Source organism: Rhinopithecus bieti, unplaced genomic scaffold (genome assembly GCF_001698545.2).
Source record: "Rhinopithecus bieti isolate Rb0 unplaced genomic scaffold, ASM169854v2 scaffold_23303, whole genome shotgun sequence".
Lineage (NCBI taxonomy): Eukaryota > Metazoa > Chordata > Mammalia > Primates > Cercopithecidae > Rhinopithecus > Rhinopithecus bieti.
The window spans coordinates 1,228,700-1,245,692 of NW_016810922.1; the positions used below are offsets into that span (position 1 = coordinate 1,228,700).

At 36.3% G+C, this 16,993-nt stretch overlaps 1 protein-coding gene across 1 annotated transcript in view; it reads left to right on the top strand.

Moving 5' to 3' along the window:
* The window catches only part of LOC108542959 (bone morphogenetic protein 5), a 298,304-nt gene that overhangs the window by 233,571 nt on the left and 47,740 nt on the right, over positions 1–16,993 (top strand). The gene's annotated exons all lie outside the window — the stretch shown is intronic.

The window sequence follows — 16,993 nt, forward strand, 5'->3', positions numbered from 1 at the left end:
CCATCTGTCAGTCTATTTCAAAAAGATCCATCTATCTTTATCTATGTATGTATGTATGTATGTATGTATGTATGTATGTATCTATCTATCTATCTATCTATCATGTATCTAAATCTGTTTGAAATCCTATGTTGAGGTGATATATCTCTCTCAGTAGCTTTCATTCCTCAGATCTAGATCTTCCTTTTGATGAAATAATATGTCCTTTTTGATGAGACAAATATTTAAAGATTGTTATCCTGTCTGCTCTAAGACCTTGTTCTCTCCTTGTTCACTATTTTTAGTTCTTGATGTTTAGATTTGTCTTGGTCTTCTAGTTTGGCAGAAATTCGTAATAGTGCCTTGCAATACTCAATGAAGAAAAAAATTAAAAAGCTTCTGAGGTCACGTATGTTGGTAAAGCCTTCCTGTTAGACTATCCTCTAGGAGATTCACATTGCATATCAGAATATTAAAGTCTTAAAAAGGCTTTACAGTGACAACACACACACACACACACACACACACACACACACACACACACGTGCACATGCCCTATCAATTTTATTTTAGCTAGTCTTCCTCAAAATTACCTGACTATGGGTTCATTGAGTGTGTAGTACTTACTAATATCCTGTGGAACACTAGTTCAGCAGAACTCATTTTAATACATACCAACTGATATGCATTGTTATTTTTAACAGCAGTAATTTCAAGGCAGAAATACCTACATTTGTTTCTCAGCTTTAACGCTGACTAGCTATTTGTCTCTGGATAAGTTATGTTGTTAAAAAATCTCAATCCAATGGTTTCATTTATAAAATTAAGATACTAATATTATTTTCTCATAGGGCCAGGCATATATGGTGAATACTATAATAGGTTATTTTTATGTTAAATAATAATATCTTTCAAAATTAGTGAGAAGAGTTGAAAATAATATTCTGAATGTTAGTTAATAATATTGCCAAAACTAACAAATTGTTTTATTATAGTTATCTTTTCTATGTCTGTTTTCACACTTGGATTATGAGTTTTTTAAAGAAGAGATAAGGATAAGTTATTTATTTTTATCCTCAGCACTACCATTTTCCTCAACATGATTCAATGCTTTGACATCATTATTACTCAAAATTGGAGTACTACTTCCATATACATATCCTAAAATGTTTGAATTATGTTTATTTTCGGTCAGTTATATATATTTTTATGTATGTTGAGTTTGTAGTTGGTTATTTATATCCTAAGTATTTTTTTCGGGAATGATTGGTATACCAGTTTTCCATCTCCTAGAATGTATTTATTAGTCGTATCTAATTGCAGAATTTTACATTGATCACAATGAAAATTCCTGTCTTTTCTGTATGCCCACTGTTCTGTCTGCTCAGTATATTTCTGAATGTCATGTAATGAAGCTCCCTTTGAGCTTACTTTTACCTTTCTATTTTCTAAGGATGTGAATGGTATAATTTAACACATGACAAAATGATAAAATGAAGAACTAAGAGCCTACTAATAATTTATAGTTTATTTCTAGATAAACTTGTGCTTATTTTATTAACAGTCCATATTGGAATATTTATGGATATTGATGCTTAGTTCACCTGACTTTATAATTTTGGAAAATTTTAATTCGCTTTTAAAAAATGAGAAGTTTGTTTATCTTGCACCTCTGGTATTTTCTAATTATACCTAATTTTAAAATATTACTCTTAATGTTTCTGCTACTATATTCTACCAAGTTCACATTTTTGAACATCTATTGAATAGTGTTACTGAATTATGATTGTTACTTTATCTTCTAGGGTTATGGTGTATTTATTGTCTTCTGTGATATTTGTTTTTGCTAATGTATTTGGAAATTTTAACTAATTATTTCAATCCTGAAATATTCACACTCAGAGACTCATACTTCATATTTCAATTTTTTTTTTTTTTTGAGATGGAGTTTTGCTCTTGTTGACAAACTGGAGGGCAATGGCACTATCTTGGCCCATTGCAACCTCTGCTTCCTGGGTTCAAGTAATTCTCCCACCTCAGCTTCCCGAGTAGCTGGGACTACCGGCACCCACCACCACGGCTGGCTAATTTTGTGTTTTAGTATAGAGGGGTTTCACCATGTTGATCAGGCTGGTGGTCTTGAACTCCTGACCTCGGGTGATCCCCCCCCGCCGCAACCTCCCAAAGTGTTGGGATTACAGGTATGAGCCACTGCACCTGGCCATATTTCACTTTTATATACTGTTGATAAGGTAGGACAATCTCTAGCAAAACACTTTTTTTATTTTAAAACAAGCATTTGTTCACTGCCAGGAGTTCATTATTCTGCATTGTAAGAAAATGCAATCCTGTGCCTTGTTATTACCTATAGATGCAGGATTCACTTTTTGTACTCCCCCTTCTCTTCCAAAGAAAGATGTTTAAGGGAAAGAACATATAGAAATAGCAATATGTCTTATAGAATATTTCAGGTTTCTATGAAGGACTTCAAAGTCACCATAGAAAATAATAATATAGTGCCATAAGAGCATAGACTTTGAAATTCCCAAATAGGGAAATGTCTGTATTTCTTTGAGTCTCAGTTTACAAATCTGAAAAAATAAAAAACAAATGAAAAAGTATTTCAGATCAAGAAAAATAATTTCAGATGATGTGGGAAGGGCTAATGCATATCCCAATGCAAAGACCATAGTTGATAATAAATACATTGATCAGTATATTTTCATATAACTTCATGTGAGTGTCTATTTTAGTTTACAGAACTATATACATAATGGGAAAAAATTGTTTTTTATTATAATAACAGTTGGTACTGTTTTCTGACACCTACCTTTATGTAAAGATAAAGTAAATAAAAAAAAGTTCTAGGTGTCTTTAATAAATAATTGGTGTTATTACATAATTTAATATTTGCAAAATAAATAGGTAGGCTTTGGAGTGCAATAATAAATGCCACCCACTTTAATAGCAATATCATTGAATCTTTCTGTGAACTTAATAGCTAAAAACGCAAGTTTTAGATAAATAGTAAAACTCTTTGAAATACATTTGAAGAAGTATGGGGATAGGGTAGTGTGGGATGAGAGAGCTCTTATTTATGAATTTATCTTACAGGAACATTGCAGATATAGACAGATGTAGACAGGGATTCATTTAAAAGTGTTTATCGCTGTATTATTGTTTACAATTCACAAATTGAACATAATTAAACAAGAAAAAAGTTAAGGTATAATTTTGGAAGAATAGTACAGAGCAAATACAAATTACATTTTGAAAACTATTTACTAATGCTGAAAATACTCAAATAATAATGTTAATTGACCAAAACCAAGAAACATTATTATATACTTTATTATACTATTTTAAATAAATTTATATACAAAGCAGATTGAAGGAACCCATCAAATATTCATTGCAAGATGTGGGTAATTTACATTTTAATTCTTCATCACTTTCAGTGTTTTTTAAAATTTTTATGATGAACATTATTTGTATAAACAGAAATATGAATAATTATAGTTGAGAGAAAAAAGGTAATGAAACAATTTTATGCTATACACATCTTTACAAAATAGCATTCCCAACTTCTGCCAGGTAGAGAGTAAAAAATCAAAACAAAAAACACTTATGATTTAAAAATTAGTTGCTCTCATTTTTCTTAAGCTATGGAAGGTATTTTTTCCCATAGGAAATGAAGATAAATAGTATCTTTTTTATTTTTTGAAAAAATTTACCACTACTTTGGAACTTTGACTTTAATTCTCTGAGGATTCTCTGAGAAGAGTAAATATTTTGTGAAAAAATTTACCACTACTTTGGAATTTTGACTTTAATTTTCTGGAAGAATATTGTATTAAAAATACTTTATTTACATATCACGTGATCACAGTTAAAATGTAAAGAATTTCAATTTGAAAAGTAATTTTAAAATCCTATTAATTTTTTGAAGTATTGACTGTTTGTGGCTTCATATACTTCTTAAAGAACTAAAATGGAAGTAGAAAAAGGAACTAGTACTTCTGGCTATTTTTAAAGCAGAGTCACTCTCAAAACTTCTATGTCAAAGTTGTGGATTTTATCTACTTCATATTTTCAGTTAAATTCAGAAACAATTGAAAAGTCAGGGCAGACGGTACTCTTTAATGTAATTTATTTGACAATGCATATGTTTTCACGTACGTAAAGTTTCCTTTCCCTAAGGTACTGCCTAGGAGTGGCTGGGTGAGGGAGATCTGTACAGTAATTTTGACTGATGTTTTATGGATATGTTTTATATTCAAGACACAGTCTGACCTATTAACCATCTAGTCTGTGAATTACTTGACAGTGTTATGCATTCAAATTTAAAATATGGCAGATCCATTATGTCACCTCTTATTTATTTATCTTAGTGAGACATATAGCTCTTAAAATTATATATTTTATTCCTACCATTTCTCCCACCTTCCCAATTTATCCCTACTCATATTTAAATGTGTGTAATTTAAAGGAGTGTTCTGATATTTATCCAAATCTATATTTTACTTGGTAAAAAGTTAACACACTTTGCATCATTTCACTTATTTAATCTTTTCATATAAGGCTGACAGCCCCAAATTCTATATAGAAGGCATTGCTCTTCAGTCACACCTCATATATCTGGCATTATTGGGAAATGAGGTTTCCACATGATTGAATTTTCCAGATAATTCAGCTGAGTTTGGCATGCTTTTGTTGAGCGCCTACCATGTGGCAAGCACAGAGGACATAAAGCCGAGTAAATAAGTCCTCAAAAGCTCGTAGCCTGGAGGCCAGGGACTGTGGTGGGGCTGCCACACACAGATTTTAATAACTTTAATACAATGTGCTAAGAACGATGATGTAAATATGCACTAAGTGTTGTGGAAATAGAAATGAAGAGAAAGTTAATTTTTTACTTGGAAGAGTAAGGGACCTTAGGGAAAGCCTCTGAGAGAAGTTCACTTTTGAGTTGAACTTTTCAAGAAGAGTAGGAATTTTCTACAGGCAAAACAACAAATAGGGAAAGAATAGGGAGAGAGAGAGAGAGAAAGAAGGAGGGAGAGAGGGAGGGAGGGAGGGAGGGAGGGGAAAGAGAGAGAGAACGAACAGAGGTGTATCCCAGAAGAAATGTTCCTAAGCACTAAAATGTTTAAGTGTATAATGAATTAAATTAATACAATAAAATGATCAATGCCAGTGTCACTACTAATAAGAATAGCAGCCAGCACTTATGCATTTAATGGACACTCACCATGTGTCTGGCACTGTGCTAAGTGCTTTACTTGAATTAATTTTTTCACAGATATATATATTCATGTATTCCCTAAAGAAAATGTGCTATGTAGAATCAACCTTTTTCTAATGCTCTGCTGTGAATATAAATTTCTGTACTCCATTGTGAAAACATTTTAAGCTAGCCTGCTCGATGTCATTAGCCACCTTCAGTACTTGGATATATTTAGTTAAGCTGTCATCATTCCAGTTCACAGTCAGCTTCATATTTACATCATCTCCCCCCGCCTCCTTCTTCTCTAAGATTTGTGATTCTTCTGTGGACATACTTCAGAAGGTACTCTGGCATTTTCCACTCAGGAAGATTTGCTGGGTTCTTGAGAGCAGGGTGCCAGAGCAGGACACTCAGATGGGAGATGATGTTGTCTCTAAAGTGTCTAGAACGGTACACAAGCATAGCTTGAGTATCTTCAGTGTGCAGGGATCATGCTCTATTTTAGAGGTTCTTACCTGGGGTGATTTTGGTCCCTAGGAGACATTTAGCAATGTATGGAAACACTTTTTTTTGTCATCCACAATTGATAGGGGACAGGTATGTGTGTGTATTATTACTAGCATTTAGTGAGTAGATATGCTGGGGTAGTAATGTGGATAGGAATGCTGCTAAACCTTCTAAAATGGACAGGACAGCTCCTCTACCTCACAAAGAGTGGTTCGATCCAAAATGTCCTTAGTACCAAGGTTGAGAAATCTTGCTCCATTTGGAGATTTAAGATATAAACCTAAAGTGGAAATAGTTTGTGCCATAAAATAATATATCAGTGAATTTTGCTTTGACTATGTAATATTTTGGATCATAAGATTCATAAGATGCAAGAGCTCTTAGGAGTTTGTACTGGGTACATTGCTCATTCACTGCATGAAAAACGGTTGGACTGTCTGTGTAATAGTCTCTTGTCTTTTTTGCTTGTTGAATGAGGAGACCTCCTGGGTGTATACCTGGTAGCACATGTTTAAATTTCTCTGCAGGGGAAAAACGGGATGATGTAATGCCAGGAAATCTGCTAAATATTAAAAATGTCTTGGTAATTTAAAAAATTCTGCTCAGTGAAAAGTGATTGAATTTTCTTAGTGACAGTCCAACTTGTTTTCTTCATTTTTACCATGCTTTTCATTCAGTCACATCTAATATTACTATTTTACCAGTTTTCATCTGTACCTTTTAAATGCAGCATGGAATCAGATATTTTGAAAAGTAATGATTAGCAGCATGGAATCAGATATTCTGAAAATTAATGATTAGTAAGATTTATATAATTGTATAATTCCACATTTATTTTGGGGGAAAAAAACCGATTTACCATTTGAAAACATCAGACCCATTTCAAATTCTAGTCCATATAAGCTAAAAGCTGCTCATGAGAGAACCTTTGAACCTTTATATAAACTCTAGAATTTACCATTAATTTGTAGTCTCTTGAATAATATGATGGTATTTATGACAAATACCCAGAGAGAGATGTATGCTTTCTCTTTGGGTGGCCATCATTGTATTTTTACTAGACTTAATAAGCTATTCAAGGAGAAAAGGAGATGGAAGAAAGTGAAATAGTTATAATAATAGAAGCTTTGGGAAAAGTGGAGATGTCATTGTGATTACAAGGTTTGTACTTTATGAAAATAAAGTAGTGTGGCATCCTTTCCTCTAAAATTTGTCTGTGTAGCTTCTAGATAATTTCTTAAAGCTTTTCTGGACCAGGTATAAGTGCTTCATGATTAGATAGTGGAGTGGCTATCCTATTGGTTTCTCCTTTTTTTTCTCTTTGTGTATAAAAAAAACATGTGGCTATCCTCTTGGTTAAGGATAACCTTAACCTTTTTCTCCATATATATATGGATATAATATATGCATGCATACACACATATACATGTATTCAAATAATTGAAACCACAACCAGGGTTAATATTTCGTTTCTTATCTCTTCTTCTTGATTATATAAATGATTTTCCTTCTTTTTGATAAGTTTTGAACCCATTTTTTCTCCAGTAGAACTGAGGGGTGAAGTTTTTTTATGGATTATGTATTAAAAATGTTCCTAAAGTTACAGAAAATGAATAAATTTCTATTTCCAAAGTTTATAAGTACAGGTTGTTAAATAACTTTTACATTAGTAATTGTACAAATCACTTCTGACTATAACGAATTGGATGCAAATATTTTGTTAAGAAAGTAGCAATTATAGTAATTTGTATATCATTTTATTTGTGTATTATTTTATCCTTGCAATAGATTTATGAGGTAGAAATTAATTTTCATTTAGAGAATATTCATTTAATCTTCTTTTAATCTTCATTTAAAGAAGAAGAAAGATAACTTTAGAAAGGTAACTTTAAAGAACAACATTATTTTTTTTTCCAATATTAAGCAAAGCCTGAGTATAGGAAGTCAGTGTTGAAATTAAGCAGGCACCAATTCCATCTATGATCGCGGTTCCTGGATTCATGAAGGTACATGGATAGTGTGGCTCTTTAAAGTATCTGTGGGGCGGGTCAAGATGGTTGACTAGAAGCAGTAGCAATAGGAGGCTCCCACTGAGAAGAATGATAACAGCATGTGAATCCTACACCAGCAACTGAGGGATCCAGGTTCTGTCATCAGAACCAACTGGGCAGCTGGCATGACCCATGGAGAGGAAGGAAGAGAAATGTGGTGCAATGGTCCACCTGAGGGCCTCATGGGGCAGAGGGGCTGCCACCCCCCAGCCAAGGGAGGCGGTGAGTGAGCATGCTATCCAGCCCGGGAAAACATGCTTTTTCCACGGAACTGCGCAACCCACAGATTGGAAGATCCCACGCGTGAACCCATGCCACCAGTGCCTAGGGTCCCAACCATGGAACTGCACAGGTTGTCAACAGCAGTAAGCTAGAATCCATTTAAGCCTGCTGAGCTCACAGAGGGAAGAGTGACCAGAACCACAGCTGTGGCTGATTGCTGTCTAAGCCATTTGAACTCCTTGGAGAGCCAACACCAGGACGGATAACTGCCTAACACATTAACCTCCCAGGGCAGGAGAAGGCCATCAGCCATCTCTATAGCTCCAGGTTGTGTTTTTCCTTGGCTGGACCCAGGGAGGCTGGATGGCTTGGTCCCAAGAAGTATCCCTCATAGCCCAACACATCGGCTATGACATACTGTGGACAGAGTGCCTCTTCAGGCCTGACCTTGACCCATCCCTCCTCACTGGGCAGGGCCTTCCTGCAGGAGCTTCTAAAACTCCAACCAGGTGCTCAGGGACAGAACTCTGATCTCCCTGGGCCTGAGCCCCTAGTGGGAGGAGTTGTCACAGTCTCCGAAGACCAGCAGACTTAGTCTTTCCTCCTGCTAGTTCTGAGGAAGCCAGGCAGCCCAGATGAGTGGGTCCCCTGTAGCGAAGTACACCTCCTCCATCAAGGGACAGTCAAAGTGCTTTGTTAAAGTGGTCCTGTTCCCTGTGCCACCCAACTGGGTGAAACCCTCCAACAGGGATCGTCAGACACCCTATATAGGAGTGTTCCTATTGGCATCATATCGGTGCCCCTTGAGGTCAGAAGTTCCAGAAGAAGGAGCAGGCACCCATCTTTGCTATTCTCCAGGCTCTTTGAGTGACATCTCCAGTGGGTGATGGAGTGAACCAGATAAATAGGGCCTGAAGTGAACACCCAGCAAACCACAGCAGCCCCACAGAAGAGGGACCTGACCATTGCAAGAAAAACAAATGAACAGAAAGCTACAATAGCATCAACAACAACAAAAGTCCCCACAAGAACCCCATCAAAAGGTCACAAGCCTCAAATATCGATACTAGACAAATTCATGAAGATGAGAAATAAACAACCAAAAATCACTGAAAACCCAGAAGGCCAGAGTGCCTCTTCACCTCCAAATGATTGCAGTGCCTTTCCAGCAAGGGTGCAGAACTGGACGGAGGATGAGATGGACAAATTGACGGAAGTAGGCTTCAGAAGAAGGTGGCTAGTAAGAAACACCACTGAGCTAAAGGAGCATGTTGTAACCCAATGCAAAGAGGTTAAGAACATTGATAAAAGGTTATAGGAGCTGCTAACTAGAATAACCAGTTTAGAGAGAAACACAAAGAACCTGATGGAACTAAAAAACACAGCACAAGAACTTCATGAAGCACATACAAGTATCGATAGACAAATTAACCAAGCGAAAGAAAGGATATCAGAGTTCAAAGACCATCTTGCTGAAATAAGGCATGCAAACAAGATTAGAGAAAAAAGAATGAAAATGAATGAACACAACCTCTGAGAAATAGGGGACTATGTAAAAAGACCAAACCTAGGACTGATTGGAGTACCTGAAAGAGATGGGGAGAATGGAACCAAGTTGGAAAACACGCTTCAGGATATTATCCAGAGCTTCCTCAACCTAGCAAGACAGACCAACATTCAAATTTAGGAAATACAGAGACCACCACTAAGATACACCATGAAAAGATCGACCCCAAGACATAATAATCAGAATCGCCAAGGTTGAAATGGAGGAATAAATGGTAAGGACAGCCAGAGAAAGGCCAGGTAACCTACAAAGGGAAGCCCCTCAGACTAACAGTGAACCTCTCAGTAGAAACCTTACAAGCTAGAAGAGAGTAGGGGCCAATATTCAACATTCCTAAAGAAAAGAATTTTCAACCCAGAATTTCATGTCAAACCAAACTAAGCTTCATAAGTCAGGGGAAATAAAATCTTTTCCAGACAAGCAAATGCTGAGGCATTTCATCATCACCAGGCCTGCCTCATGAAGGAAGCACTAAATATGGAAAGGAGAAACTGGTACCGGCTACCACAAAAACAATCCAAAATATAAAGACCAATGACACTATGAAGAAACTGCATCAACTAGTGTGCAAAATAACCAGATAGCATCATGATGGCAGTATCAAATTCACACATAACAATATTAACCTTAAATGTAAATGGGTTAAATGCCCCAATTAAAAGACACAGACTGGCAAATTGGATAAAGAGTCAAGACCCATTGGTGTGCTATATTCAGGAGACCCATCTTATGTGCAAAGACACACATAGGCTCAAAATAAAGGGATGGAGGAAAGTTTACCAAGCAGATGGAAAGAAAAAAAATGCAAGGGTTGCAATCCTAGTCTCTGACAAAACAGATTTTGAACCAACAAAGATAAAAAAAAGACAAAGGATGGTATTACATAATGGTAAAGGAATCAATTCAACAAGAAGAGTTAACTATCCTAAATATATATACACCCAATACAGGAGCATTCCAATTTATAAAACAAGTTCTTAGAGACCTACAAAGAGACTTAGACTCCCACACAATAATAGTGACCCCACTGTCAATATTAGGCAAATCAGCAAGTCAGAAAATCAACAAACATATTCAGAACTTAAACTCAGCTCTGGATCAAGTGGACCAAATAGACATTTACAGAACTCTCCACACGAAATCAACAGAATATACATTCTTCTCAGTGCCACATGGCACTTATTCTAAAATCAACCACATAATTGGAAGTAAAACACTCCTCAGCAGCAAATGCAAACAAACAAACAAAAAAAACTGAAATCATAATAAACAGTCTCTCAGAACACAGTGCAATCAAATTAGAACTCAGGATTAAGAAACTCACTCAAAACCACACGACTACATGGAAATTGAACAACCTTCTCCCGATGTCTCCTAGGTAAATAATGAAATTAAGGCAGAATTCAAGAAATTCCTTGAAATCATTGAGAAAAATCTAGACAATGTACCAGAATCTTGGGGAACACAGCTGAAGCAGTGTTGAGAGAAATTTATAGCACTGAATGCCTATGTCAGAAAGCTAGAAAGATCTCACATTGACCCTAATACCAAATTTAAAAGAGCTAGAGAAGCAAGAGCAAACATCCAAAAAACTAGCAGAATACAAAAAATAACTAAGATCAGAGCAGAAATGAAGGAGATGGAGACACGAAAAACCTTTCAAAAAATCAATGAATCCAGGATCTGGTTTATTGAAAAAATTAACAAACTAGATAGACAATTAGCTAGACAAAGAAGAAAAAAGAAGACTCAAATAGACACAATAAAAAATGATACAGAGGATATCACCACTGGACCACAGAAATACAAACCACCATCAGAAAATACTATGAACACCTCTATGCAAATAAACTGTAAAATCTAGAAGAAATGGATAAATTCCTAGACACATACACCCTCCCAAGACTTAACCAGGAAGAAGTCGAATCCTTGAATAGACCAATAACAAGTTCTGAAATTGAGCCAGTGATAAATAGCCTACCAACCAAAAAATAAATAAATAAATAAATAAAAATAAACAGGACCTGATGCATTCACAGCCAAATTCTACCAGAGGTACAAAGAGGAGCTGGTACCATTCCTTTAGATACTATTTCAAACAATTAATAAGGAAGGACTCCTCCCTAACTCATTTTATGAGGCCAGCATCATCCTGATACCAAAACCTGCCAGAGACACAACGAAAAAGAAAACTTCAGGCCAGTATCCCTGATGAACATTGATGTGAAAATCCTCAATAAAATACTGGCAAACCGAATCCAGCAGCACATCAAAAAGCTTATCCACTACAATCGAGTTGGCTTCATCCCTGGGATGCAAGGCTGGTTCACCATACACAAATCAATAAATGTAATCCATCACAGAAACAGAACCAATGACAAAAATCACATGGGCATCTCAATAGATGGAGGCCTTTGATAAAGTTCAACATCACTTCGTATTAAAAACTCTCAATAAACTAGGTATTGATGAAAAATATCTGAAAATAATAAGGACTATTTATGACAGACCCACAGACAATATCATACTGAATGGGCAAAAGCTAGAAGTATTCCCTTTAAAACCCGACACAAGACAAGGATGCCTCCTATCACCACTCCTATTCAACATAGTATTGGAAGTTCTGGCCAGGGCAGTCAGAGAAAGAAATAAAGGGTATTCAAATAGGAAGAGAGGAAGTCAAATTGTCTCTGTTTGCAGATGGCATGATTCTACATTTAAAAAACCCATCGTGTCAGCCCCCAAACTCCTTAAGCTGATAAGCAGCTTCCACAAAGTCTCAGAATAGAAAATCAATGTGCAAAAATCAAATCACAAGCATTTCTTTACACCAACAATAGACAAGCAGAGAGCCAAATCATGAATGAACTCCCATTCACAATTGCTACAAATAGAGTAAAATACCTAGGAATACAACTAACAAGGGATGTGAAGGACCTCTTCAAGCAAAACTACAAATCACTACTCAAGGAAATAAGACAGAACACAAACAAATGGAAAAACATTATATTCTTGTGGATAGGAAGAATCGGTATCATGAAAATGGCCATACTGCCCAAAGTAACTTATAGATTCGGTGCTATTGCCATCAAACTACCATTGACATTCTTCACAGAACTAGAAAAAACTACTTTAAATTTCATATGGAATCAAAAAGGAGCCTGTATAGCCAAGACATTCCTAAGCAAAAAGAATAAAGTTGGATGCATCATGCTACCTAACTTCAAACTATACATCAAGGATACAGCAATGAAAACAGCGTGGTACTGGTACCAAAACAGACAGATAGACCAATGAAACAGAACAGAGACCTCAGAAATAACACCACACATTTACAACCATCTGATCATCAACAAACTGTACAAAAACAAGCAATGGGGAAAGGATTCCCTATTTAATAAATAGTGTTGGGAAAACTGGCTAGCCATATGCAGAAAGCTGAAACTGGACCCCTTCCTTACACCTTATACAAACATTAACTCAAGATGGACTAAAGACTTAAATGTAAAACCCTAAAACCTATGCATCGTAAAAATCGTAAAAACCTTAGAAGAAAACCTAGGCAACATCATTCAGGACACAGGCGTGGGCAAATACTTTATGATGAAAATGCCAAAAGCAATTGCAACAGAAGCCAAAATTAATAAATGGGATCTAATTAAACTAAAGAGCTTCTGCACAGCAAAAGAAACTACCATCAGAGTTAACAGACAACCTACAGAAAGGGGGAAATGCTTGTATTCTACTCATCTGATGACGGTCTGATACCCAGAATCTACAAGGAGCTTAAACAAGTTTATAAGAAAAAAAAAAAAAAAAAACATCAAAAAGTGGGCAAAGGATATGAATAGACACTTCTCAAAAGAAGATATTTATGCAGCCAACAAACATGAAAAAAAGCTCAACATCACTGATGGTTAGAGAAATGCAAATCAAAACCACGATGAGCTACCATCTCACACCAGTCAGAATGGCGATTATTAAAAAGTCAAGAAACAATAGATGCTGGCGAGGATGTGGAGAAATAGGAACACTTTTACACTGTTGGTGGGAATGTAAATTAATTCAACCATTGTGGAAGACAATGTGGCGATTCCTCAAGGATCTAGAACCAGGTATACCACCTGACCCTGCAATCCCATTACTGGATATATACCCAAGGGACTATAAGTCATTCTACTATAAAGCAAAGACATGGAACTAACCCAAATGCCCATCAATGACAGACTGGTTAAATAAAATGTGCTACATACACACCATGGAATACTATACAGTCATGAAAAGGAATGAGATCATGTCCTTTGCAGGGACATGGATGGATCTGGTCAAGGGAAGGGAGAGCATAAGAACAAATAGCTAATCATGTGGGGCTTAAAACTATGATGACGGGTTGATAGGTGCAGCAAACTACCATGGCACATGTATACCTATGTAACAAACCTATATGTTATGCACTTGTATCCCAGAACATAAAGTTAAATAAATAAATAAATAAATAAAATCAAGTATCTGTGAGTCTTACAGCTTATTGGCACATGATACCAATGAGAAATGTTCAATTATATTTTTAAAACAAACAAATATTTTTGTCATGTGTCTATAATATAGTACTCTTGATAAAAGAGATTTCAGCAAAAGATAAATGGGCATCCCATCCCAGTGCATATTAGTTTACCCAATGACTCTTGCTAAGAGGCAATTTCATTTATAATGAAAATTTGCACTTGAACTCTAAGGATAGTGTTGTAGAAAGGTAAATAAGCATTTGCTGATTCCAGAAGATTTTCTGCACTGTCTACATACATCTCTTCTTACATTGAGATAGTGCGAGATGTTCTATCTTCCACACACAAACTTAAATGCATCCTATAAGTAGCCTCATGATTCTCACATTAAAAATTCCTTTACGTGACTGTTTGCACCTTTTCCCCCAAATTCCACGCTAATTGTCCTATCCACATCATAACCATATTCACAGATATAAAACTTTACTTTCAATTCCTTCTCTTTCTTGTATTTAATTCACCCCTCAATGCACTGTAATTTGATTTTCGTAACTCCACTCAACTAGTCATCTACCAACAGCCTCTCCTTTACCAGATCTTATGGATACTTTGTCTTTCTTCTTATTCTCCTCAGTATTTGATATTGTTGATCATTCCCTATTTAATATGTGAAATATCCTAACCAGGGGAATATATTAGTTTCCTAGAATTGCCATAACAGATGACTGAAAATTATGATGGCTTAATACAACAGGAAGTTGTTTTCTGTTCTGAAGTCTAGGTTTCTCAAATCAAGGTATTAGTAAGGCAATGCACCCTTCAAAACCTCTAGAGGATGATGCTTCCTTGCCTTTTTCAGCTTCTGGTAGCCCCAGAAGTTCCTTGGCTGTGTGAAGATACTGTAAATCCAATCTCCTCCTCTATCTTCCTGTGGCCCTCTTCCTTCTGTGTGTGTCTATCTTTGTGTCTCTCCTCTTCTTATAAGGAGATTGTATTGTAATATGGCTTACCTCATATTAACTTTGATTACATTTGTAAGAGATATTTCCAAATAAGATAACATTCACAAGTACAAGGGACTAGTACTTCAACATATGTTTTTGAAAGACACAATGTAACCCATAACAGGGAGTAAGCTAGATAGTGATTGATAAGATAAGTAAAATCATTGTGAGTCATAAGGAATAAAAGATTTATTGTAGGGATTTGACTTTCTGCAATCATGGGACCTGGTTAAATAGTTCATGTAAGGCTGTTGCTTCTCCATCTTGTGATGGGTCTAAAGTTTGCTTCCCATAGGCAGCTGGGAAGAAAAACAGATACAGAATTGGAGAGAACAAGGAGAACTAGAACTTTCCAGGATATGCTGGAGTCCCAGGGACAAATTGGAACCCATGTCTTTCTCATGCCTTTGGAGTTCTAACTTTAATGATGTGCGTGGCCTGCAGGGGAGATTGGTATGCTTCACCATGAATTCCACAAACTCCTTTGCTTAGGATGTAGAGAAGCTGAAGGAGGTGATCTTGCAGAAGGAATTGTGGGCCAGAATTTGGAGAAGCTGATGGAGCTGTTATTCAGTGGAAGCTAAAAGAGCCCAGGTGCTCCCATCAGTAAGGTGAGCTAGCAGATCAGTGACAATGTATGCAAGCAGCAGAAAAGCCTGGCAGTTTACCAATTATCCAATCATAAACTTGGGTGCTGCTTCCGTTCCACTACCCAACTCCTGTTCAGATTTCTCTGATGGCTACCTTCAAAGCAGCCCCAAGCAAATTCCTGAGGGAATTCTGGGATTTGTCACCTCTGTTTAGGTAATATGACAATGTACATAGCCACAACAGTCCATTCTTGTCAATTTGGCACTAATATGCATCTTTTATAACCATTCGTAACTTCCTTTTTTTTTTTTTTTTTTTTTTTTTTTGAGGCGGAGATTCACTCTTGTCACATAGGCTGGATTGCAACGGCGTGATCTCAGTTCACTGCAACCTCTGCCTCCTGGGTTCAAGCGATTCTCCTGCCTCAGCCTCCCAAGTAGCTGGGATTACAGGTGCCTGCCACCATCCCCAGCTAATTTTTGCATTTTTAGTGGAGACAGGGTTTTGCCATGTTAGCCAGGCTGGTCTCGAACTCCTGACCTCGGGTAATCGACTCACCTCGGCCTCCCAAAGTGCTGGGATTACAGGCGTGAGCCACTGCACCCAGCACCATTCATAACTTATAAAAAATGTAATAGCAAAGTAATTCTGCCTTTTAATCCATCTTTGGATGTTGTTCATTCCTTTTTTAGCTGAGCCATGCTCCCCCTTTGAAGTATTGTAACTTCAATACTGAAATATGTGATTAGCTACTATCAACACTACTTAGATGGGAGGTAGATATTAAAAAGAATTGTTTAATATATATTAGGTAGGTGCAAAAGTACTTGTGGTTTTTGCTGTTAAAAGTACTGGCAAAGATACACATATATTTAATACAAAAAACAAATACATTAATTTCAAAATAAGGAAGAAATACCATAATATTATAATACTCATTTCTGCAGCTCGTCACATGGTTGCAGTTGGTATTTATAATTTCCTTCTTTTACTATGCAATCAATTTTCTGTTTATTTTGACAAGCACCATGACTGGTCACTTTTCCTTACCTAGTAGGTAAATCACACATTTATTGTTGAAGTGTCTGGGCCATTAGCAATAATGCCTGCAATGAACCGTGATTTTCCATTGACTTTTGTCATATGACAAGGGAGTACTAAGTGGTGTTCCAGGTGATCTCTTGTACTCAATGCATACTCCTCATTACCCATATTGTGGTAGTAGTAGTCCAATTTCCCTTTGATATTTAGAATAATTAATTCACACGGTATAGTAACCTCTTACTGGCTTCTTGATTCACTGGCATGAGGAGTCAAAGTGGCCAGGTAGCTGTTTCAAG